Below are 26,878 nucleotides of genomic sequence, written 5' to 3' on the forward strand. Positions count from 1 at the left end.
GTGTGTGAATGTTTTTTAAAGCCTCGCCCACATATGCACACACCTACGCAAGGGATTGCTGTCTCCGCAATTCTATTAAATTATGTGTGTATGCTCCCCACCAGCCGCCACTCTGCAACTCTCACACCAACTGAATTCCTCTCCCTCTTTCACTCTCAATCCACTACCTCACTCTGTTAAATTGCCTTATGCAATTGCCATAGAGAGAATTGTTGCTCACTAAATAAAATTTACCGTTAACACCACCACCACACCAACAAACCTCTATATACTTGTTGTCTGCATTCAATAATTCAATTATGCATGCCATTTAATGTCTCCATGAAAGTGCACACATCCATTAGCACATACATATGTATGTATGTATGTATCTATGTATGTACATTTGTGTGCATCTGAATCTATGCATGGGAGTGCGTGAATGAATATAAAAGAGTCTGTTCATGAAGTTTGTACATCCATAGGTATGTATGTACATGCATATGTGTTAATGTATGTATGTACATACATGTGTAGGAAATTGTATGTTTTTTATACCCTTGCAGAGGGTATTATAAAATTGGTCAGATGTTTGTAACGCACAGAAGGAGACGTTTCCGACCCCATAAAGTATATATATTCTTGATCAGCATGAGAAGCTAAGTCGATATAGCCATGTCCGTCGGTGCGTACGCGTTTTACTCAGCCATCTTAAGAGCTATCGGGATGACATTTTTTTTGGGAGCTTTTTTTTACCCGGGTAAAATAAAGTATGAAAATCTTTGGGATCGGACTACTATATCATATAACTCTGGAACAAAAATTTTTGCAAAAATTGGAGTATCCCCATGAAATTTACCAATATAATAGAATTTGATATAAAATCTCAGATCCCAAAATTTGACCCTGATCGGATAAATAGAACACAAGTTACAGTCTATATAAATCGGTTCAATCGCTGCCGGCAGCTCTGCTTGCTGCCTACTACGTCATCATCAAATCAACAGAGCACATGCATACACACACAGACGCAACGCTACATAAACTGTATGTGTATGCGTGCGTTGCTTTGCTTAGGGAATGAGGGAAGAAGAAGAACAAATTGTACATAGTATGAAGAGTAAAATTGTTTTGTTTGTATATTAATGAATTGAGTTGCAGAAAACAAATTTTGAACATGTGAAATTATTATTGTCAAGGACTGCAAGGGTATATAAACTTCGGCATAGCCGAATTTAACTTCTTTGATATTTTTAATTTCAAAATGTATGCGCTAATTAAAGAAAGTGAATCCTAAAATTTTGGACTTTAAACATCCCCAATCTATCCTTTTGTGCAGGTTCATGTGGAAAAAGAGGCATAAAATTTACATTTTTTAGTAGATTTTTTTCTAGCTTGAAAGCAGAAAGATCGTAATATCAAAGTATCTGAGACCTTACTTGTTTATCCATGACTTTAACCCGTTATTACGTTTTACAACACTACTCAATCAAAACAGTAGGTTTCTCCAACGTCAATTAAAAGATATTAATGAATAAAATTAAATAAAAATTGACATGAGATTTGACATAATCAAACCGTATATATTTTATGAAGCCTCTTTCCCCAAAACGTATTTTCGAATTTCCAAATTTTGAATGTACAACATCTCATATTTCTGCAATTTTTTGTTTAATTCCAATCAATAATATTAAGTTGTTAATTGTAAAATGAAAGATATTCCACTTCGCTATCTCATCAAATTGACAACAATCGAAAACTTAACAAAAGTTAAACAGAAGTTTCGTTAACCAAAAAAAACATTATAAAATTTGTTTTTCCTTTAGACCGACTGTCCAAGTGACTATTTGTCAAACACTTGCTCTAAATGTCTAGACTCTAGAGAATTTTCTTTACAATAATTGCTGCCTTTTATTTATGACCAGAAATTTTTTTTTGCTGACTTGTCTGAGTTCTAATTAAAACATTCTGGTTGTGTTTTTTCCTTTCTTTTTTGCTTGCATTTGCATACGCCCACACTTAAAACAGAACAAGCTGAGGAAAAAAATAATAAAAATTAATGAAAAATGCCTGCGCGCATACTTTTTGAGTTCAATGTCTTCTCATAAATTAAACCAAATGTCAGCAAAACTTAATTTCATTTGTCAATTTTTGTTGAATGAATTCTATATTTAAATCACGTGGCCAATATTTGTTTGTATGTGTATGGTCGTATCTATATCACCTGTTTCTTTATACAAAATTTAACACAAATAATTTGAATTCACTTCGTTTGGTTGATTTTTTCGACTCTGTGTGTGTTCTTCTGTTTCTCAATAAATAGTGTAAATTAATTAGAGTGGAATTTATTTTGCGCACACAAACACACACACATACACACACACACACACACACACACACACACATGCATAGATAAACATTTATTAGCGAAAGGGTAAAGGGATGGAGACTGAGTGGGTTCTCCTCCTCCTCCTCCTTCTTCCACTTTTGTCCCACTGACAATTTACGCCAAATGCCTGGTAATTTAATTGAAAATGGCAGCCTCGGGCACCCAACTGACTAGCCCCCAAGTCCCTGAAGCACACAAACATACATACATACATATGTACATATATGTGTATGTATCGCTTTGGTTATATGTATGCATGTATTTACGTGCGGCACTTGGCACGTTCCGTGCCAGCGAAAAATTCTCATAATAATTAAACGAAAACGCGTTGATTGCATGCAATTTGCATTTTACGACTGGCCGAGACGACGACAACAACAACAACTACAACACGGCAAGCAGATATCAGATCTTTTTTTCACCCCCTCTTCCCGCCTCTCACTCACTCTCTGTGTCCATTAGCTAGCCAGCTATCTGGGCCCACTCTGCATGTTAGGGTAGGCCGATCAGACAAATGGCTCGCTGACCAGGTCGAGTAATTGAAACTCAATAAGCAAAGGCTATTATTGTTACCACTTCCATATGACGCCGCCCACAACACAGACGAATCGATAATAATGACGACGATGACGACACTGTTGATTAGCACGATTAACCAAAATTAGCTCCTTTCATACCTTTATAAAAATGTAAGTACATTAAGTATAGTATGTACAGTTGCGGTGAAAAGTATAGCACCATCGGGTGTTGCCAAATTCAAGGTTTCATTCAATTCAACATCAATCTGTTTCTCATAAGAGGAAACTGGTCAAATTGTCAATTGCATTAACTTCTTCAGATATTTTAATTAAAATTAGGCGGTAACATTAAGTTACATCATACATATTTCAATCCCTTGAAACAAAAAGTTATGAAAACAAAAAGTTAACGATAAAATACTTTTAAGTCGTAAATATGGTATTTACCTAGTCAGAACTAACTATTGTCCTGCATTGGCAGTTGGTTCTTAAGTACTGCCTTCTGCGAATTCGAAAATTCTCAATTGTGTGGAGATTGGAAGGCTAGTGCTCGGGGTCATGATGGTTCTGTTGAAAGACCCATTGAACCCTCTCGAAGAAATTATAATGATCAGATTCTTCTTTAAAGTACTGTGGCGCTCTTACTTAGATTTTTTAATTTAAAGTTAAACCCTTAAACTTCTGGAGATATATAATAACTCAACCATTCACAGAAGTCATTTATTAAGTGAAGAGAATCTCAATCGATTGCCATTTTTAGACTTGTTCAGACCACATTTAAAAGGCATTAAAAACCATTTAATGGCTTGTTGTTGTTTCTTTTCCCCTTTTTATAAATAAACTTATGACTGCAATTTTCATTTGGCCAATTTCCTTTTCGTTTTCAATCAACACAAACGGCTAACAAGCTGCTATAGCCCTCCTGATATGGACCCCGACGCCTTTCAGAAAGTCATTGACGTCTGCCAGAAAAGATCAAAAGACTTTCACAGTTTTCAATATCGGGAAACAGAAAAATCAACACACAATTTGCCAAGAAATCAAAAACAGAAAAAAACACATCCACAGAAAAACGCAAATTGAATTTAAATTCAAGTTTTCCCTCTCAATTCGCGTATTTCAAGATAGGGTAAACACATCGGAGTTTAGTTTTATATTTCTGGACCACCCCTTTAAGCGATAAGCTAAGTATATAAATTTATGTTTGCCTTTTCATTAGGTTGTTGTGGCTTAAAAGCTTCTTGTGGTATTTTGTACAAGTTTCCCCGCCTCAAAGAATACAATTTTGTTTTTATTATCTTAAATAAGTCAAAGCATTGCGACAAATATGTGACATGTTGGAGCGCACATAATACTCATGGAAATACATTTGGACACATACATACATATATCTGTCTTGATGGAATGTATAGGGTATAAGACATTGCAAACAGTTTTGCTCGATCCCATTATACAAATTAAGATTTATCCCAATTTGTTTTAAATTGCAGGAAGTAAAAGGCGTTAAAAGGCTTATCACTTCTCTGATAAGGGCATATAAGATCCAGGTTAAGGTTTAGAAATTCAACTTTTGGCGATTATGACTATGTGGTATTTTGATTTTAGGGAGGAAGCGGTAATGGGAATGCGATGTGGGCGTTGCCTGTCTTGGATGGATGTGCCACGCCACTTGGTTCATTGCCAAAAAAATATATAAGTATATCTATTTTGATTTTTTCTAATATTTCTTTTTAAAGATTTATGTCTGTGTACCCGGCAAAGCAGAGGCAAAAGGAAAAATGAGGGAAAACATTCTTTTGTTTTTCCCCATCATGTTCATCGGCAAAGAATAAGAAATCTCTTCGGGGCACTTAAACATGAGTTATAGAGATTCAGTTGGATATATACCAAGCAGAAATATCTATGTACATATGTGTGTGTGTAATACTTTGTGCATATATCTATACTTCTTATTATGCCGGGCCATTTATTTATTTGCTGTTAATTAATGTCAAGCATTTCAATAAACAATTAAAAGGAATGCGGCTCAATTGAAATTTATGAATACCGCTTTTGGCCCCCCTCGGCCCGGCCCGGCATAGGCCTCAGTCTCTGCCCCCGTCAATGGCATTGCCGCTGGCGTTCATTTAGTAATAAATTAATTTTGTAGGTTCGGATTTTTTTGATTTTTTTTTTTTGTGTTTTAATGTTTTTTGTTGTGTTTCTTTTTGTAGTTCGTTTTTGGCGAGCTGTTTCATGCTTCATGGCGCATGAAATGCAACAGTCCAGCGCAACAACAAAATGTTGCATAAATGAATTCTGTTTCAATTGTTGTTGCTGTTGTGCAGGGCAATGTAAATGTTGTGCAAACACAATAGGCGCCAGGCCATTAAAGCTTTAAATTCAGTTTGCCGATTCGAGTTAACATTTATGCAACCAGCCAACAAACCGAACAGACACAAGCGACAGACAGAACGATAGACTGATGGCCAACAGGCGGCAGGAGTCAGAAGAGGCTGAGGCTGAGCAGAGGCAGGGGCAACAACAACGGCCGCAATAAGCGGCATGCCTGTTGGCCATTTTGCGCCTCACCTCAATTTGTGGGCACAGTGCCACGCCCTCTGTTGGTGGATTTATACCTTTGTACATATATATACCGATATTGTCTGACTGACCAACCGACCGACCTCCTGTGGTTTGTGTTGCGTGCCAAAGTTGCCGCCTTTTTGCATTGGCCAGCCAATGTCCTATCCGGGGCTCAAAAACGGCCGAAAGCAAAACCAAACTCTCACAGAGAGATAGAGATAAAAAAGGAGTCGGAGAGAAGGAGAGCAAATAGTGGGAATATTCCGCGGGTTACACTGTCCAGCTTATAGTTTTATACTTGTAGTTTTCATCGTAGTTTCCATTTCGTAGAATTTGTATTGTACTGGAAACTATCGACTCTTGGCTATTACTATCCATTCCTTGTGACGGAATCTATCCGTGGTAACAAGAATTCGGGACACTTTAGTTTACAATGGCAACGAAGACAATCAACCATATGAGTCAATCCATCGACAAACTGCATCGAAGAATCCACCGCCCATTCATACAGACAAAAGTTTTTGAAAATTGTAATTAAAAACAACGAAATCGGCAGGATATTCGATAATTTTTCATTACTTTTTGACGGGAAGCAGTAATTTTTGATATTTAGAGTCGTCCAAAATAATAAACTTTTTGAATAGCATCAATGTCAGACTCCTTCAGGGGCATGGAAAAGATGTGAAAGATACATATGCTGTTGGCCAGTGTCTGTGTGTTGTAGTCGAAACTTGTTTGCATTGTTTGCAATTAACAACGGGCCACAAAAACGCAGAAACAACTAAAATATGCATGAAAACAATAATCAATGCAATGCACAGCTCAAAACAAAACAAAAACCGACAATCAAACCAGGTGAACACACAGAAACACACACACACACACACACACATACATATATATTCGGAACCAAAAACTGCAACAACTACAATAATAATAACATCGGCAACCAGGCAATGCAGTTTGCTCGATTAAATTTTAAGTGCCGTGTCATTAAAATCGCGTGAGAGGTCGCCCATAGTGTTTAGCCAATGGCACACGAGACGAGAGGGGTTGGTAGGTAGGTAGGTAAATAGGTGAGATGAGGTGAGGTGTTTTGAGTTGGGTTAGGTAGGTAGGTAGGTAGGGTAGCGATTTGCTTGGACTGTTAAACGAGCTGTGAAAACAAAAGAAAAACGAAGGGAAACAATAACACAACAAGAGGAACAAAAACAAGCTGCAAATTGGGCGGGGAATCAGTAAAAACTGTTAAAAACCGATGAGAAGAGCATAAAGCAAAGGGAATACGAAAGTTAATTGAGAATAATAAAGCAGAAAGCAAGATTACTTACTACCTGAAATCTACACCATGTTTCCACTCACTTTACACAGATTTGTTGAGATATTTGTTGTGTATTATGAAATGTATAAGCAGTATCTTAGTGAATTTAGCATGAGAGAAAGAGATATTTAACAGTTGATTATAAGTTTAACTTGAAAAATACCAGCAATCTTAGTTTTATGGAAAATTGTTTTTAGTTCGAGTACGAGTAATCAGAGACTTTAAGACTATAGTATCTTCCACTTTAAAATATATACAAAGCAAAGATTCATGTACATTTAATCAATACTTGCTAAAGATTTAAATACATAATACATGAGCCGTGGCAATTTCTGAACCGTGACTTTAACCATTAACTTGATCATTAACACCCACATCATCATCATCATCATTATTATCATCATCATCATCAAGTTGCTGATTAGAATTATTATGGTTATCAGCGCTGGCATTATAATTATACCAAGTCAATTAGCCAAGAATCGGGAAAATGCCTTCCCCCATTCAACTTTTCTTTATTTTTCGAGGTCCTAGCACACACAGCGTGCTCTCTCTCTCTCACTCTTTCTTCGGTCTCCTCATGTTCGTCATTGTTGTGTCATTAGGCCGAATACATAAAAGGCGCAAAGGGGCGCTCTAATTAAAATTACAACAACGTGAAGCAAGTGAAAAAGACGTGAACGAGAGGAGGGAAAAGGAGCAAGAGCAACAATGGATAAGCAATAACAGGCAACACACAAAACACAGCAACAAAGGCGCAAAAGAAAAAAGAAAAAGTAATTGAGTCGGAAAACAGGGGAAAGAGGAAAAGAAAAACACACACAGGGAAAAAAACCAACCGAAAACAGGCGGCAACACAGCAAACCGACCCCAGCAACCCCCCTCCCCATGAGAAGGGCCTGGCAGGAGGCGTTTAAATTAATGATGAGCATCCTGTTTGACCCGTCACAGGGTCGCTTCGGCGAGAGTGGGGCTAGGGGTGGGGCTGAGCAGTCACTAAGGTAAATAACACACTTTGCCAATATGAGAAATTGAATTAATAAGAGAAGAGAACAAAATAAAAAAAAAATGTTATTCTTAATTTGCCATATGCACGTAATTAAAGTAAATTTAACTACAGGGAAAACTCGCCCAAACTGAATCAGGGCGGATATAGTCCTCTTTCGCGGACTCTTCCACTGCATACATAATTTACTTCGCCTTGAGCGACTTGTCGCTGTCCGCCCAAGAAGAGTTTTCACTGTATTAAAGCTGATTTCAGGCTTGACTTGGCTCCATCAACACAGAGAACGAAAGGATGGTGATTTAGGGAGTGGGAGGTGAGTCAAATAAAAATGCAAAAACGTAGCTGCTGTTGGATTTTATTCGCGCATTTCACATTTTATCAGGCATTACGTATACGACCCAGAGTACGCTTAGTGTTTGCCTCGAGGGCAAGCCAGAAAGAGAAAAGGGGGGAAACAAGAGCAAGAGCAGCAGCAACCGCAGTCAGGGCATATCCTGTGTGGAAGCCTTATCCTTCTCTTTCTATCCAATCACTCCCTTTCCTCTACGCTCTTCTCTCTTTAGCCTCCTGCTGGTTTTCAGGACATATTTTTTTTATGCCCGCTCACTTCTCGTACATGGCATATCCGGTGTTCAGCAGGCAAGAAGGGGAACTAGTAGCAGGACACAGGACGACAAAGAGAGAGAGAGAGTGCGGAAGGGAGGGAGAACGAGGGCGAAACGTGCAATGGCAGCTGGAATTTACAATGCCCTGGCTCTGGCTCTGGCCCTGGCACACACAAACACACACACACACACACAGAAACTCTGCGCACAAATATAAAATATCCTGCCAGCTTGTGTGGCGCTTCCTGTGTGTAGAAGAAAAGCAACCTCCTCCTCCTTCTTCTGCTATCACCCGCTACTGCCGCCAACCTGACATTTATTTTGTCGCAGGATTCTTGCCACTCCTTACCCCATTTCTATCCTGTTGTTGGGCGTTGCTATTGTTTTCCATAGAAGCTTTTGCAGTACTTTTTGTTTATAGTTGGAAAAAAACACAAAAAATGTCCAACCATTTTTTGCGTTAAAGGGTTTGAAAGCTAAGCAAAGGAAAATTACTTAAATTATGCAAAAAATGCAAAAAGTAAAATACATAAATGTAAATTTTAATAAAGTCATTGCTATAACACGTGCCTGCGCCCCACTCCTTCCTCAACACACGCATCCACACACACACACATTTTATGAGGGGTAAAAATATAAAAATGAGGGAAGTGAATTGCTAACACATGAATCTCACCCAGACCCTGCCCCTTGTCATCTATTTGTTTGTGCGCCTCGGCAAAGTAGTTAAATAAACGCACGCGTGGCAACAACACAAATGAAACGTGACAAGGACCGCCGCCACCGCCGCCGCCAAAAACAACAGACAAATACACTCACCCCTCACTCCCTTCCTCATTCCATACCGACTCATTCAGTGTGGTCGCTCCTCATCCTTTAAAACACGCACGTGCCTCGCACTTAAACTCAATGTTGTTTTGTTTCCTTTTTCCCCCTATTGTTCCTCCAGTTATAACTTATTTTTCTTTTCGTTTCATGTCCTTTTTGTGGCTTTCAATAATTTATATAACCACCAGAGCGAGCGCAACTCTCCCATTCCACAGTTGCATGTCAATCAGAAATTAACTGTAACCATTTAGCCAACTAGGAATTTGGGACTGGGGAAATCGGAACTCGAAACCGTGTCCACATGTCACAACATTCGACACTTTACAAGAAGAATTTTTGGCCACAAAATTTTGCTTGCCAGCTGTGCAAAAGTTTTTCCTCTTCCTTTCTCCTTTTCTCTCTCTCTCTCTGCCTCTCTCTTTATGTGTTTCTCTCGACTTGTGTTAATTAAAAGTAAAGCGAACTATTCTAAATAATTAAATAGAGAAAGAATCGCACAGAGTGGAGAGTAAGAGGGAGCTGCTGCTTCTCCTTTACCCGGATTCCTCTCTATTATCCTTGTCAAAGGGATTTCCACAGCAAGAGCTGAGGAGATAAAGTTAGGCAGACACACAGACAGCGGCTTATTCCAAGTCTTTTGCCTAATGCGAACATCCCTAAGCGATGTATTTCTCATATAGACACTCACACTAACACACATACCCACAGATACATTTTCCCTTCTGTCAATCTATGGCGCCTTCAAGTATGCTACACATGTGATAAAACTTATTTACTTTGACTGTTGCTTTTCCGAGGGAAAGAAGTGATATTTTCCTTATAGAAAGTTTATTTCGGCTTTAACTTTCTCTGACAGTAGATATAATTTCAAATACTGAAAGTAAGTATTAAGGAATAACTTGCATTCAATCTGTATTTATGGCTTTTGGATGGTCTCTGAACAGCAGACTCGGCGCTGTAACTAGTTTATTATATATTGAATTATAAAATAACTCGGATTTTAAACCGAAGAAAGTAACATTAAACTCTTTAGAATTTGAATTAAATTAATTCAAACATGAGCAATGAGTTATTGATTGAAAGTTAGTACACATTTTAAGGACCTCTAAATCAAATCGAAAGGATTATAATCATAATATTGCCTTAAGGGGCTTGGATTTTATCTACATTTGTAAAGTCCCTAAGCTACAGTCTTGCAACTTTTATTAGTTTCCTTTTCTGCTTTCTGTTTGTCGAGTATGTACTTTAATTCCTTGGTAAATCAGTTGACGCCCACACAAAGAAGAAGTGGAACTAGATGGAAACTTTTGTGTACGCTGCATAACTCCACGATTAAATGTATGTAAATCAGAATCAGAGCCACAGCGGGTCGGGGGTGATTTGCAGCGCATTGGGGCAGATTGGTGCTGCCAACTTGTGAAAATCAAATTAAGCAATAGCAAAGTACAGCGCTGCGGGGAGTAACGTAACAGGACGGGAGACCGACGAACGACGGCCGACGACAAAGATGTGTGGCACGTGGGCGTGTCACAGTGTTTCTGTTGCTTTTGCTACACTGCGACAAATACGGAGACACAACAGTCAACAATGTCATCCGTTTGGGCTATGTGCCAACATTTGTATAACTTTTGCCTTAGGAAACAAACCCATCCACTCACCGTCTTAGCGTCCTACCAAGCCATCCACCCACTCACCCACGTATGTATGCCCTTAGAAAGCAAACACAAGCAAACCAAGCAACAAGAAAAAAGGGCAACTGTAAAACACTAGAAAGGAGCGCAACTTGAAAATGTTCCCTCTTCTTCGAGTAGTTTTGCAGTGATTTTACTTGAAAGGCTTAAACCAGTGGGGGAAGAAATGGTTGGGCAATGCAAAGGGAGCCGAAACAGAGAAGGGACTGGGACAGAGACAGAGACAGGGGCAGGGGCAGAGACAAGTCCAAGTTGGCATACGAAATTGAATTGAAGTGTGTGCTTCAGTTTTGTGTTGCCAGGCAGAAGGAAGTAGTTAAGTGAACTCAAGGGAAAACTTTTTCGAGCACAAAAACAACGAAAACGAAGAAATGTAAAAGAAAGTGATGGGGAAAAGGCGGAGAAACAAGAGGAGAAGAACAAGACCAAAGCAGAGGCAGAACAGAGCAATGTGTACACATTTCTTTATTCCATGTCTTGCATAAAAGTTTCAAAATTTCCTTTTCCCTTTCTCCATCCAACCTCGCCACAGCCGTCAGACGCCCACTCATCCTTTTACCCAACCATTTTCTTAGCTTGCGTTTTTCTTTTTTATTGCTGCCACTCGGATAAACAATTTTATCGTAATTATAAAATAAACGGAAACATAATTTATGCTTTTCTTCTTCTCGTTGAACAAAATATCGATTTTTCTATTCTTATATATATCAAATTGAAAAGTTTTCTTTATTTATTTATAGTAGTTTATGTAACTTATGATAAGAATATCTGATTAAACACATAAACTCTCCATTTCATCGGTAAATTCGTCCTAGCGACGATTGTACAACACTGCAAATGTTATCGACATCGCTCTCTCCAATCGACTTGCCTCTGTGGGAGAGGCCTTCAACCGATTAAAGAGTGTTAAGAATTCACGGTCAGTCCAGCAACGCAAATTTCGACGAAATACCAAGGGAATTTCTTCCAAATCTTCGAAAAACTTGGTCAAATGAGCCGCCATCACTACACGCATTAGAGGCATGCCATTTCGCTCCAAAGATTGGGCAATTAACTCATCCTCCAAAGTTAATGATGCTGAGGATGAGGCTGTATTTCGACGCTTATTTGGGATTGAAAATCGTCGTGCGTGATCTGTATTCAGAACATTATTGCAAAGCCTTGCCAACTTGGGTATAATAGCATCTGAATCACTTTCAATCTGCACTCGCATATCATAGAAGTTCGCCAAGACACTTAAATCAGCCGATGAGCTAAACTTCTTGACATCCAAAACCTTCGATTCCTCAATGGCTTGAATATGTTGACTCAACAGATTAAGACGAAATCGAAGAGCTGGATTACTATCGGTCATATACTCCAGCTCATTAATGACCAAGGCAAATATTTTCGTTGCACTTAAAAGCATCGACTGTGTGACTTTCAACACTAGCTGACCCGTGAAATCCAACATTTCCTTATGCAGAGCGACATTTTCAAAACTGCAAATATCGGTAGAGAATTTCGATTGATTTACCTGATTTATATAAATATTTATATCAGTAAATTGAATAACTCAAAACTATGTGTAAAAAACAAACCCCAATTAAGAGTAGAAAAGTCATCCATTTCAGGGCCAGCCTTAACATCATGATCATAGCCAGAGAGAGAGAAGTAAAGAAAAGCCGAGGAACAACTGAGCTCCAGAGCAATCATTGCACATCTATTTATACGTTCTCAAAGCCCACAAATCTGATTTTGATTCAATTTACTATGCAAATTTTACCTCTCTAGAGGGTTAAGCCATTTAGTGGCGACAAAAAAACAACTCAAAATACTTGCATTCGTCTACAAATCAAGTTGTGCAACGTAAAAATTGACCCAATCAAAAGTGCAAGTGTAACAAAGTGTCCACTTTGACATATATTCTACCCATATGTTGTTGGCTTTTTTAACATAAACTGTATATATTCTTGATCAGCATCAGCAGTCGAGTCGATCTAGCCAAAATAGGGAACTTTATTAGAGAAACATAGTTAAAAAGGTTAAGACTGTTGCTTTAAGAAGTGCGCTTTTAGTGAGTTATCCAACTGTTAAGTAAAATGCTTTTTTGGACTGTTTTCTCCGATGGTTGCCTCATTATTAGTTAACTCACCATTCAGTAAGTCGATTCTACTCAAGTAAGACTTAGAACTATTGTAACTATTGAACTATGATAGTTTTCATGTCCGATTTAACATTGGAGGAGGTTTTTCTGATATTCAGGTAATCTAATTTAATTATTAAATAGTAAAAGTCGTCTAAGTTCAACTAATTTGCTTCAATCAAACTTTTTTGAGTGAGTCTCTATGTATGTACATACATATATATGTTTTATATTCCTGGATAATAACAAAGCATTTTTCTGTTCTTGCTTTTAAGCTAGTTCCAGTTCTTGTAAGTATAACAAAGCTTCATATTCTTTTTCTGACATGGAATAAAACTTTTCTTTTTATGGCTAAAATGGAGGAAAATGTCAACGAAAGGTCAGCTCTTTTCATAAGAGTTTGTGTGTGCGTTAGTAGAGATTTTCCCATACCCTACCGCAGTTTCCCCTGTGTAGCTAACCAACAAACCAAACTCTGCACAGAACGAAAAGCCAAATAATTTTTGGCATTGATAAATGTTTGGCCTGTGAAGCGACAGACAAAGTTTTTTTCTTCTTCTTGTTTTCCGCTTTTCTTTTTCGGTCTTTTTTTTCTCTTTCATTTTTGTTTGTCGACAACCACAAACGCCCACCTATCGGAATACCCACAAAACTACTGGGATCAGAGACCACCCAATTGGTGGGTTTGGAGAGAATACAAAAAAAGATTGTCACAATTTCGGTTTGCTTGAAAGCTGAAAATCATTTTCGCATTCCGTAGTACAAATCACCAAGAGGAAAGTCGTCGACTACAGAATACTCTATCACAAGAGATAAGTCATAAACTTTGATTTCTGATTGATTCGATTCTATTTATGGTTTGTTTTACACTCGTTTAACACTTTTCACAGTTTAATTTATTAATGTGATAGAGTATAAGCATATTTTATTTGGTTTTTTTTTATGACCACGCCCACACCTGCCCATTTCTGCGTGTGTGCTTTGGGTGTGCCAACAAATGTCAAGTGTGTGTAGACATAGATAATTTGCGGAATTTGTTTAAAAACGAGACAACGATTGTTTTTCATGTGATTTTAATTTATTTATTTCTCAAGTTGCTTTTGCATGTTATTTTCTTGTCGCTTTTCGTTTTTGTTTTTTGTTTTTGGCAACTAATTTAACACAAGTCAGAAAACAAAAGACAACAACAGCAACAACAACAACAAGAGCAACATGAAAAATGTATAAATAAACCGACTAAAGGCAAACAAATTTAAATAAATTAAAAAGCCAATGAACAGAACACAGCACAACACGGGAATGAAGGCAATGATGACAATGCTGAGGTGGCCAGGCAGATGGGAAGAGGAGGAGCCCCTAGATTGGTTGAGGGCGGAGCGGGGAGGGGCGCTCAATTTGTAGCACAAACAATTTTTCGCCGCATTTTGTGTAGTAATAAAATTAAATTTTATTAGACAACCTAAATGCGTATACACAGCAAATAAAAGCCAACAACAAATACAAATACAACTAAACATACATACATACAAATGTGTATAGATATATGTATATATCGGCCTCGAATGTCCATAACTCATATAGAAATATGTATATATGTACATGCATACATATATAGTATGATGATTTCGCTTCGGAAACTCAAACAACATTTATTGCCCAATGCCCCGCGCGGAATATTTATTTGATTTTTTCAAATTTCACATTACACACATGCTACCAACTGGCTAATTGAATGTGATAACTGACTGCATTGATACCCTGCACAATGCACAATATGCAAACTAAGAAAAAAACATTTTCATTAGAACCTGAAGTTAACTTTTGCTTATACTCTTGCTAAAAATGAAGCAGAATGAGGACACTTCTGATAAATGTCCATTTGGCCAAGGAAAAAGTGGCATGAATCACATTTTATACTCGAAAATGTTGCTAAAGTTCCTTGATTAAATTCGGTATCCTTAATAAATTTAATAATTTATTATCTTTAAAAGAAAAGAAATCATAACTTGAGTGAATATTAAATTTTGTTAAATGATCTTTTCCGATATTTTCCCATTTCACATAATTTCTCATCATTGAACAGAGGAAGAAGACAAAATTTGATTTAAAAACAATTTTTAAATTGTCGTCTATTTTTAGAAATTAGCGTGTTTTTTTTTTTTTTGTCCCACAAGTATTTTCATTTTTAAGCTGTCGACATTATTTAGTTTGACACATGTGAGTGTAGGAATGGCCGCCCCCACCAATCCCGACATGATCCAACGCCAGGGGCAGCCTCTGGGGGCCGTTAATTATATGTGAATGTGTGTGCAGCAGCAACAGAGGCAGGGGGGGGATAGGTAGTGTGGCGCAGTGGCAGGCAGGGCGGCAACCACAAGCTAAATCGATTTTCAAGTGGTAAACTTTGGCATGATATTTTTTCCATTGAATAAAACAAATTAACTTGTTTGTTTATAATTTTTTTTTCTTTTTTTGTTCTTCTCTGTGTTTCTGTGTGCTTCAAGGAAGGGAGGGGAGCATTGGGCGGATGACTTTGGGCTTTGGTAAATTTACAAACAGGGGGAAACCAAATCGCTGGCGGCTCTCTTGGTTTTGACGTGCCCATTCCATTATTTCCATTGAAATGACGTGCGGTTCGTATTTTGTATTCTTGAATTTTGTTTTTTTTTTTTTTTTTTGTATTATTAGGTATTTTTTCCTGCTCACATTTTTCACACGTAATTCTGACAGTTTTATGCGACGACGACTGACTGTGTTTGCCCCTCCCCCCTCACCGACCATTCCATCCATTTCGGTACGTTTTTTCGTTCTATCGTGCCCGCCTGTTTCTGCTTATTTTGGCGTGTATTTCACTTTTGTATTCCAAATGTGCGAAATGTCATAAATTTTATGGCCAGCGCCGCGCATGGAAAACGCCGCTGCACGGAGAAAAGTAAAAATTCCATAACCAAATTGGGGCATCGACTTTGCGATACTTAGGACTATGCACATTGATGACGGATAAAAAGGTCGGAAGTTATACATTACTGAATGTCCCTCGAGATTTTTCGTCTTTGCATCTTTTGCATCTGATTTTTGAAGCCATCGTTACACCCTTTCAACGCGAAGATTGCAGGGTATTCAAAAAAGAGAAAAAGAAAGCAACAATGTTGACTTTTCGGGGGAGGATGAGTGGATTGAAGAAGTAATGAAATTCGTATTCAGTTTATTTTCTTATGTTTTATTTGAATTTTTATGACAAAAAAATGCAAATGGTGTCAAAACTTCATATGTTCCGCGCACGTTAAGATAAAGATATATCTACAAGGATTTATACATAAATATGTATGTTTGTGTGTATGTGTGTATCTATGTAAATATGCAATTTGTTTTGTTGTAGTAAACAAACATTCACCACCTCTTGACGACAACTGCTGACAAACTAATTGGAATAACCTTGAATGAAGTCTCTCATTTTTTTTGATTTAAAGCATCAAATAAATATAAATTGTGATTTTTAATTTGACAACTTGCGCGAGAATCTATTAAATTTTGCGTTTTTTAGCAAACAGGTCTTTTAGCTAAAAGGCCAAGTGGGACAGCTCTCGTTACGGCCATGATTCCAAATAGGAAATTACTTTCAACTTAATTACCATCTGGCTTGGATAGTAAACAAACTAATGGAAATTACAAACATATTTAAACAATAGCTTAATTTCATTTTAAAAACATCTAGAAACGACCATTTTTAAGGTGTTTTCTACTTTAATTTTGATTCTATTTTTAAACCATACACCCATAGGGTAAACTGGTATACATATTAAAGTCGGCAAAATGTATGTAACAGGCAGAAGGATGCTTTTCCGACCCCATAAAGTACATATATGTATTCTTGATAAGCATCAACAGTCCAGTCGATCTAGCCATGTCCGTCAGTCCGTCCGTCCGTCTAAACACGCAGATCTCGTAGACTACAAAAGCTAGAGTTACCATATTTGGTATATAGACTCGTGTAGTATGTAAAACGATCAAGTTTATTTCAAATTTTTGCCACGCCCTTTTCCGCCCCGTAATTTAAAAAAATCTATTATCTCACGTAATTTTTCAACTTGTCCAATAAAATTTGTCACACTTAAATTTGATACTAATATCCAGCGAAACACCAAATTTGATCGAAATCGGACAAAAAATGGCCAAGCTATGCATATGTATAAACGTTTTTCCACAAGGACGGAGTTGGCCGTTGGCCGTTGGCTGGTGGCGGCGCTAGTGTGCTCATATGCAAGGGTGAGCGAGATAGTTAGATGTGCTTGTAAAAAGCTTGGGAACATATTTTTTTAAAATACGTATTTTTTGTTATAATAAATTTGAAATATTTGGTTTACTGGTGTATGGTATACCTTAGTCGGCGAGATGACTTAATTACTTCATTAAATAATGTATTGCAACCGGAAATTTCATGAAGTTCGGTTTAGTCATTTCTTTATTTATAGGAAGCCTTTTATGAAGCTTAACACAAACAGTTGTAGGTACTAGTAAAACTAACAGAAACTAACTAACTCCCTTTTAAACCAAAAAGTAAGTGATATAATTTTTACACGATTTTCAAAAGGGATTCCAATTTCAATTCCTCATTCAACAGGGTATTTAATAAAGCTTTCTTTCCTAGTTTGGACCAAAACTATAATTAAGGATAACACATTTCTGGCACAAAATCACCAAATTACTTCAATATTCTAGTGAAATATTTTCGTATTTTTTATTTATTTTTTTTATATCTATAATTATGCAGGTCCAGAGTTAGGCCTATCATTTTGACCAAATCGGAGAGTATTTAAAAGGAAAACAAACTTTCTAGCCATTATTTTTTGTTCCTTTTGTGACGTTTTACGCTCAAATACTGGAGTGGTAAACAGACATATTTACTCATGTCATCTGTAATGTTCTATGGCAATATTATTTGCTATCTCCAGACCAGAAGTTGGAAATTTGAAGCTTTTTTCTCTACTTTCCCCTCTTGCTGGGCGGCTGGTTCAACAGTTCAGGGCACAGAAGTTTTGCGGTTGTGTATGTATAAGTCTGTCTTTTTGTACATTGCGGTTTCGAAAGTTTTACGTTTGCCTTTATTTCGATAGCGAGATGGGGGAGAGGAGGACAGGACGAGGTGGGGGTATAGGGGCTGGTTTTGTCAGGTTTGTCGGAAATGTTTCATTAATGCAAAGCACAAACCAAAAATTACGAAAATGTGTGGCGCATACATAAATTTCACTCTCCCACCGCTTTGCCCACTGATCCCCTCTGTGGACTTTTCCCACACTGGTTTCTTATTGCACTCTCTCTGTCCGTCTCACTCACTCTCTCTCTCCCATTGGGCAGTGGTTACATTTTTGTTTGATGACAAGACAAGGAAATCTGAACCCATTTTTACTAAATTCTTTTCAAACACAAATTATGCATATTAGTTGCAAAATTTAATTATTTTCCTTCTATAACTACATATCTTTGCGTAATTCTTCTCCGCACTGATTTTTCTCTACTTCCCTCTTGGTATCGGCCTTTGTTTTAAATTGTAGTTTAATGTTTCAACATTCAAAGTAGCATAAAAATCATTTTAATTGCAAAAGTTTTTTAATTAAAATTTTACCAGCAAACTATACATTTTGTTGAATGTTGTTGCATGCGCCAGAGCCAACCAACCAAACAGCGAGGGAAGCTTTGCACTTGGTTTTATTTTTTGGCTAATTGGCACTCACCTGCAAATAGATAGAAAAGAAACATTTTGTTAGTTTATTTGTAATATAAATATGTTTAAATAAATGCGCATTTTAATGCGTTATGAAATTCAATTATTCTGCATAAATAAAATTACAATATAAACTTTCATTTATGTAGATGAAACTTAAATTATATACATTTATAGGGCGACTTCTCTGACTGAGGAGGATTGATACCTGGAAATGGTATAAACTTTCTAATGTATTTACCAACACTGTTTGGGACAATGATTAGCAGTTCAATCGATTTGTTAATGGTAACTAATTCCATTAAAATTAATAAAATAACCAGCAAATTAGTTAAAGTGCCCTGTTTATTCTTTAAGTTGATATCAGAGAGATGAAAAAGTAACTGCAAAAGCAAAGTTAATTAATGTGACGCATAAATAAATTTATTGACAATTGAATGGTCGCAACAGGCAAAGAGGGATAGACACATGATGACAGCAAATGATAGGGGTGGGAGCGAGAGGGAGATGCAGTCAAGAGATTATGCGACAAATGTGTGGATGGCAACACAATTGCTGGTTCCTCATGACAGCCTTCTCTGCTTCCCTTGCCAACGAGCAACCATGGACTGTGCTCTCGTTTAAGCCCGTTGGCAGAAGGTGGACAAGAAAAGACCAAGAAACAAAGCAAGTTGGCAACGACGTTCATTTTCCCTAGACATTCCTAAGCAACATTTCTTTGTAGCTTACATATAATAATCTTCATCTCCTCATAAAAAAGAATTATCGATTCAGATTGCCCATAATTTTGTTAGTTAGTTTAGTGCTTCAGTTACCCTTCATTTGGTAGGTCTTAATATGCCCCATCGAGTTGCTAACCAAACCTGACGTCTAAAGACTGTGGAGATGATTTAGTAGCTCAAAACGTTTTATGAAACTGGTTTTTGTGTTGGTTTTTTGTTTTTCTTTTGTAGTAAATTAATGTCAGTGGCATAACAAAAGCTGATTTGAGAAATGAAATAACAACTACACAAATGAGCACACATACGTATACGAAATAATAATTAACCAGTTCTATTCTATTTATTCTAAATCAACTTAAAATATGAACTAGTTATTGAAATCAAAGAATCTGGAGAAAGTTACAAGTAGCACACATGACTTTAATTCCTTTAACGCTGAAACTACTTGTGAATTATAAATTAAAACAAAAGTAGAAAATAACCATTTCTATTCCTTATTGGGAGTCTTAACCCAAACAATTAAAACTATGTCTTTTAAATACATCTTTAACAATTTCTAGATTTGAATTGGTCAAAATTAGATTAATTTGAGAGCTGAAGGGAAACATGGGAGCAATTTTGGAAGATTAAGTATTACAAATACCAACTTGCACCAATAAATTTCCCACCCCTCCCCTATTCTACTACACTGATTTCTGACTGACCAAAACTTTTAATATTGTTACTTGATTTTGACCTAAAAGCAGCTTTCTAAATGTATTTAACTGCTCATATTGTAACACTTTTAGGCTTTTCTTTAACCTCCCCTCCAATTGTTTTAACTGTGTGGGCCAATAACAAGAAATTCTGATATTTTGATGCTCGAAATAACTTAATTTTCTCTCGTTTTTCTTTGGACTCCACAAACCAGCTTCAATTAGCTGGCAGCGGCGACAATGTCATTATGCCGGGACCTCTTGAGATTGACTTTTAATGACCGGAAACAAAAAACAAAAAAGAACTGTAAAAAAAAAAAACTAAAGAGGAGATGGGGATGGAATTGGAACTGGAGCTGAAGCGACCAGTGCCAGCAAAAACAAAAAAAATGAGCTAAGTAAAAAAAGAAAACCAAAAAACATCAGAGGGAATGGAGAAGCATGAAAAGAGAGAGAGAGAGAGAGAGAGAGTGAGGAGGGGAGGGTGAAAAAAATATAATATAAATTGCGGTTTTCCAGCAGAAGCAGCAGCAGCAGCCAGCAAAAGGCAGCCAAATGAAAAATGTTTCAACTGCCGCCCATTGCCTGTCCCACTGTCAGTTGTTCGTTCCACAATTTGCCCTCCTCCCAATCTTCTTGCCTCTTGCCCCATTCTTCAACTGATGATGATGACGGCAACGGCAAAGCGATGGCAGCGAAAGGCAAAAGAGCCGCAGACGAAGACCCAGCCCCAGACCCATCCACAGACCCACAGAGTCCGAGCCGAGACTGACACAAAAAAACAAAAAAATCATTCTGTTAGTAGGTCGTGACAACGAATATAGAACACCCTGTAAAAACATAAATATCTCTATCCTTTTAATGTCAAAAAAAATGGTTGGGACATTCGACTAACAATAGTTTTCCAAATTTAAATGATTAAATAAATTTGAACGCTTAAGTTTATATTTTGGCCAATTTATATGAAATTAATTATAGGTAGAAATCAACTTGCCGAAACTGGAAACCATTCTAGCGTTTGCCCTCATATACCCATTACTAATGGGTATTAAAAATCTACACAGATTTCATCGTTTTGCCATTCTACAACTTTTTTTCCCCTTTTTCAGTTTTTTGTCTGTGTATATATATGTATGTATATATTTTTTGTTTTTCGTTGTCGTCGTCGTCGCATCTCAGTGCTTGGGGGCCTCTTCTCCATCCACAACCATTTGGCCCACTCACTCTCCTCCTCCCCAGCACTCCTCATTTCTTCACTTGGCTCTTTTGTGTTTATAAAAATTGAATTGATGAGTTGCCTCAAATGAGTTCAAAAGGTTAATAAACGTGCCCAACAACCAACACACACACACACACAAGAAGCAGCGAAGCCATTTGAATACAATTTTTATTTGAATGCTTAATATGAAGCAATTTATCTAATTGCACTTGATTCTAGGCAAAAAAAAAATGTATATATATTCAGAGATGCCTGAATTTCCCTCATCCAACCCCAACCCCATCCACGCCTCTTTAAAAGTCTGGCAAATGGCCAATAATATTGATCTGTGAAAAGCATTTTGAGTGCCAGAGCCATAGACCCCCAGCAGCCGGCCAAGAAAATACTATACAACCAAATGAAAAATGAAAAATACTTTTAAGCAAATTATGCGCACGAATGCAAATTGTAGCTGACAACAATTGTGGGTGTTCAATTGTTATTGTAGCAGTTGCGATACTTGTTGTTGTTGCCGCTGCTAAATTGAGCAACACCAAGTGCCAAAATTGTTGCCAGCACTTTGGCAATTTAATTATAGACCCCCCAAACCAGCCAACCCACCAACAAGCCAACCATCAAAGAGCAGCGACAAGAGACCAGGCCAAGACAGTCCCCGCCCTACCCTATCACACCACATCGACGAGGAGAGCGTGGCGTGGAGAAGTGGGAAACATTGGTGCACTGCATAGTAATTCATTTTCATCTATTTTTTTAGGATGTAGTTTAGTTCAGCTAATAACTCTTGGATAATTAAAGAAACTTAATTCAACTATACAAAGGTTTAATAAAGGAAAGGGAACTGTTTAAATCAATTCAAGGCTAAGAAAAGGGTGGGAATCGTTAGTCATAAAACTATGAAACAGATAACAAACTGAGGGGGGAACACATAAAAAAAAAACCATGTTCAAGTCAAATAGGTCATTTATCTAGTTTTTGCCTAAAGGAATTGTTGACAGACTTTTTAAAAATTAAACAATTTTTTCGTGCAAAAGCAGATTAAACAGACACAGTCAAAATCAAATAAGTTAACAACAGATGAAGCAAATTTTTGGACCGATAGTTCCTATGGAAGCCAGGGAGAGATCCCTCGTTTATATTATAAATTCAAATTGCATTTAATTTGTGTTCACTGTAGTCACAATAGTCAACAGTAGGTAGATACCCATGCTATCTTGCGGCAGCTTCTGCCTAGCTCGCTCTATGAATAGAGACATTGTGGGTCGTCGTCGTCGCCGTCGTCGTGGCTGTCGTTGTCGTCGTTTTGTCGCTTGTCTGTTAATTTATGCAAATTGCATGGTGACCAAATGTCTGGGGCGCGCCAAAATGCCTGTCATTAAATAGTCTAAATAGCTGCAACAACAACAATAACTCATATTGATTAAGTGCCGCATTATTTGTTGCAATTAAATATAATTAATTAAATCTACGAGAGGCGCCATTTAAATACATAAAGCAAAGTTACACACAACTCTCGTCATCTCGTCGGCCACCGTACAGTTTTTAGACTCTAGTTAGACGGGCTTACAATATTGTTTAAACACACATATATGCATATCTACTATAATTTATTGTATAAAAATCAATTTGCATATGCAAATTAGCAATTGTTGTTGTAAACGTTATTGTTGTTGTTGTTGCTGTTGCTGTGAAGTGTTAATAAATTGTCACGCGCAAAGCCACAAACAATGCATAGAATAGAGAAGAAAGAAAACAACAAACAAGTTGAAGACAACAAATAAATGTTCGCTATAAACTTGCTTAAAGGCAACAAAGCTGCAATTGCAATCAACAACAACTGCAACACAACAATAACAACAACTACAACAACAAACACAAGGCAAACAATGTTGTTATTGTAAACGGCAGCAACTTAACTCAACTCAACTAAACTCTAGCCAGCCAGCCACCATCTGCAACTACCCCAAAGCCAACTTCATGTCACAATCGATTTGTTCGGTTGGTTCACTCACCTACCGCTATCTTGCCCCCTTCCTTCCTCTTGCCGATGTGATCCACGACAGTGGGGAAGGTGGGGGCTGTCGACGTCGTCGTCCGCCGACTCTTTCTAAATGCATTTTGGCTGGCTGATTTATGCACTCTCAACATCGCTCATACGCCATGTTAGCCGTGTTGTTTTGTGCCACCGCTTGAAAATAATTATGCAAATATTTCATACACAAAATATATATATTTGCGGCACATTAATGTGCATAAAAACACATATATAAGTATACCTACCTACCTTATATGCATACAGTGGCCACAAACTAATGGAAAATTCAATTATTTTTTGTAAAATAAATTATTTATTAAATAAAAACTTTGGTTTAGCTGATTCTTTTCTTTCCAATAATACATGATTCGCTTGAATAGGAAGTATAAACATTTTTTCGCTATCCTAGATGTAAGTACCTACATATGTTGGCCACTGTGGGGTAATAGATATTTTAGTTTGTTGGAGTTCTGATATACTCCTCAAACAATTAGTCCACTTAATGGAGTAAAAACAGAAATTGTTTCAAAATTCAAAACATAAATACCATTACAATGTACAATTGCTTTTCGGATATGTTGAAAATAACATTAATATAATAATAGATTAAGCACAAACTATGTAGTTTTTTATCTGATTTATTATTTCAATTAATGAAAAGCAATTCCAACGAGGATTGAAGAGGGAGTGTTGCTTGCGTTATTCGCTCCCATGGGACTCGGACTAATCGATGGCACTTTAAGTGCCTTGGCTGTTATCGCTTTTAGTTCGACTTGAGTGTCGGATTCTAATTACCAGTCTCATTTCTATCAAACTGAAATGGTGTTCAGAACAATGTTTAACCGCCCTTTTGAGTTGGCCTGACTTCCTGAAATGCTTCGATTATATGTATTTCCTGTAAAAAAAAAATATTCCATAGATATTCCTTTACATCTTTTGACATCATCACCATCATCATTTGGGGGGGAGGAGGCTTACAAGCTTATTGGCTTACAACAAAAGCCAGCCGACCGACAGACAGAACGGCCGACTAAGCGCCTGAGTGACGCAGCGACTGTCATGTATGCCATTTGAAGCGCAGTGAACTCGTTTGGCAAACAAACCAAAACAAAATGCGAACAAAAAAGTATCTCTTTTTGTATTTTTTTGTTATTTTTATAATGTGCCGCACGTCGTCGGTTCTGTGTCTGTTTGTGTATGAGTCTGTGTGTGTACATATGTTTTCCCCACACCTCTCACCTAAAGTACTCGTTCAGCGCACTTTACCTTTGCGGGTGGTCTTTGGCGTATATGTATACTTAGATATATATATGTATATATGTAGCTTGTGTATGCCCTACCACGATACCAAAACTTTACCTTCTACCCACACACACACACCTCTTTTACTCTTCCCTCATGTCCTACTCCTCCTCCCCTTCGTGGTGTGTTTGCTCTTGTTAACTTGTTCGCTTGTCATTCGTCTGTTTCCATTTCATGACATGCTTTCATGTCACTAAATTTGATTTTGTGTCGCAGACAACACACACGGCAGCCGCAGCCGCAGAGAGCGAACGAAAATTATGGCCATTAAATTGGCTTTTGGCTTTTTGCACGAGATAGATTTGATAGATACAAACAACCGACCGACCGAACGAACGACGAGAGACCAGACGAGTAGAGAGTGGGCAGAGGATGGATGATGGTGTTTTTTTTTTGTTTACCCCCCTCACTCTGCCGCTTGGTTGTTTGGTTCATTTATTATTGATATTAGCCACGCATTCATTATAAATGACAAATTTCAATTTGGTATCTGCCAGTGTGCATGTGTGTATGTGTGTGTGTGTGTGTGTTTTGGTTAAACTTTATTTCGCTTTAAATTTATATTTACTTTACTTTGTTTGTGTGTGTGTGCCTTTGAATTGTTTATTAGCTGCTTGCCCATTTAGTCATTTACTCGTTTTATTTTACTCTTTCTTTCCATTTTCTATTACAATTTCAATTGTTTTTTGTTATTTTTTTTTTTTTTTTTTTGTTTCACAGTTGAGCGCACTAAACGCTTCATAATATGTCACACAAAACCAACATCTCATATCATTTTCAAAGGCTTTTTGAATTGTGAGCGAGTGTGTGTTTGTGTGTGGCGCCACCATATCGTATAATGTGGCAACGCTTGAGTGCTAGAAACCACAACGAATGACTAAATGAGTTAGTGAGTGAGTGACTGAGTGGGGCTAGTGTGAAGCGGTGCAGAGTGGTGTGATGTGGTGGGTAATTGGGTGAGTGACTTAATTGATAGATTTTTTGGGTTAGTCCAACTCGCTGAAGCGTTGTAGTTTCAATTAACCCTTTTTGGTTAACTTTGCTCAAACACTTTTGCCCCCCAAAGTATGCAATACAAACAACGTCATTTATCATCCACAAGACATTGCTTATTATATACTTTAGATCCATAATTACTTTTGTTATATACAAATTTGAAATATTACAATAGATAATGAATTTTAAACTCTATTCTTTTGTTTTCTAATCATCTACAGGTACAAAGCTTTTCCTTGTCGCCATAAAATCCAAACTAAAATGAACAGTTTAATAGTTTTAACTTTTCAATTACACTTTTCTTTAGGCTTAGATGGAAATTCAAGAGAAAAAAAAACAATTGTCTTACTGATTAAATCGTTTTATTAAAGTGTCAAATGGAAAATATTTCGATAATCTACAATCAATACACACACACATAAACACATATTCGCCTGGGCTATTTGGGCAATGTGCGTCATGTTCATCAACCACCATACCAACTATTTCCCATCCACCCTAAATTCAGAATCATCACCAAACGCCACTCCAATTCCGATTCCGATTCCACTGGCAATCCCAAACCAAGTCCCAGTCCTATTTTACCCCCACCGTCTCTATCTCTCTTTCTCTCTCAATTGGCAGCAAAAGCAACAGCAGCGACAGCAGCAGCAGACAGAGGGCGACCTTTTATGGCATTGGTATATGGACCCCCTGCGGTCGTTTGCATTGCCAGCCAGCAGAGCGAGTGCCGTGGTAGCATGCAGAGGGGTGGCAGGGTTTTAGGGTGACGAGGACAGCTGGCGCACGGCAGGGGCAATTCGGCTGTGACTGCGTGGACTGGGGCAGGGGCTAACATGATTTGCACGCTTCGCTGCTTCGGTTGCATTTAACATGCCTCAGAGCAGCGGCGCAGTAGCATTAAGAGAAAGAGTGAGGTACGATAAGGAGAGGTGAAGGGGCAGAGCAGGGCTGGGCATCAAACAGTGTATTGGACTCTGGGATGGCGTGTGGTTTGGTTTGCTTTTGTGTGTAGTACCTCACTGCTGTGCTCTGCGGTTTCTTTATTTTCCTTCTTTTTTTTTCATTTTTTGGTTCGAGTGACCAACAGTCGACCGCATTTGGCTACAATTTGGTTGGACGGCGCCGCAAAACGCGTTTCGTTTCGTTTTCGTGCGCCATAA

The 26,878-nt window shown here is 37.7% G+C and overlaps 1 protein-coding gene and 1 long non-coding RNA gene across 4 annotated transcripts in view; both read right to left on the reverse strand.

Annotated features, from left to right (window-relative positions):
* sbb (scribbler) overlaps positions 1-26,878 on the reverse strand; it is an 89,385-nt gene that overhangs the window by 37,549 nt on the left and 24,958 nt on the right. The gene's annotated exons all lie outside the window — the stretch shown is intronic.
* Positions 11,469-12,572, reverse strand: LOC137575508 (uncharacterized). The gene is made up of 2 exons (XR_011032173.1): positions 12,483-12,572; positions 11,469-12,418 (listed from the first exon to the last, which is right to left on the reverse strand). It is a non-coding gene; the product is annotated as an uncharacterized lncRNA (long non-coding RNA).

Source organism: Drosophila tropicalis, unplaced genomic scaffold (genome assembly GCF_018151085.1).
Source record: "Drosophila tropicalis isolate 14030-0801.00 unplaced genomic scaffold, ASM1815108v1 contig_573, whole genome shotgun sequence".
Lineage (NCBI taxonomy): Eukaryota > Metazoa > Arthropoda > Insecta > Diptera > Drosophilidae > Drosophila > Drosophila tropicalis.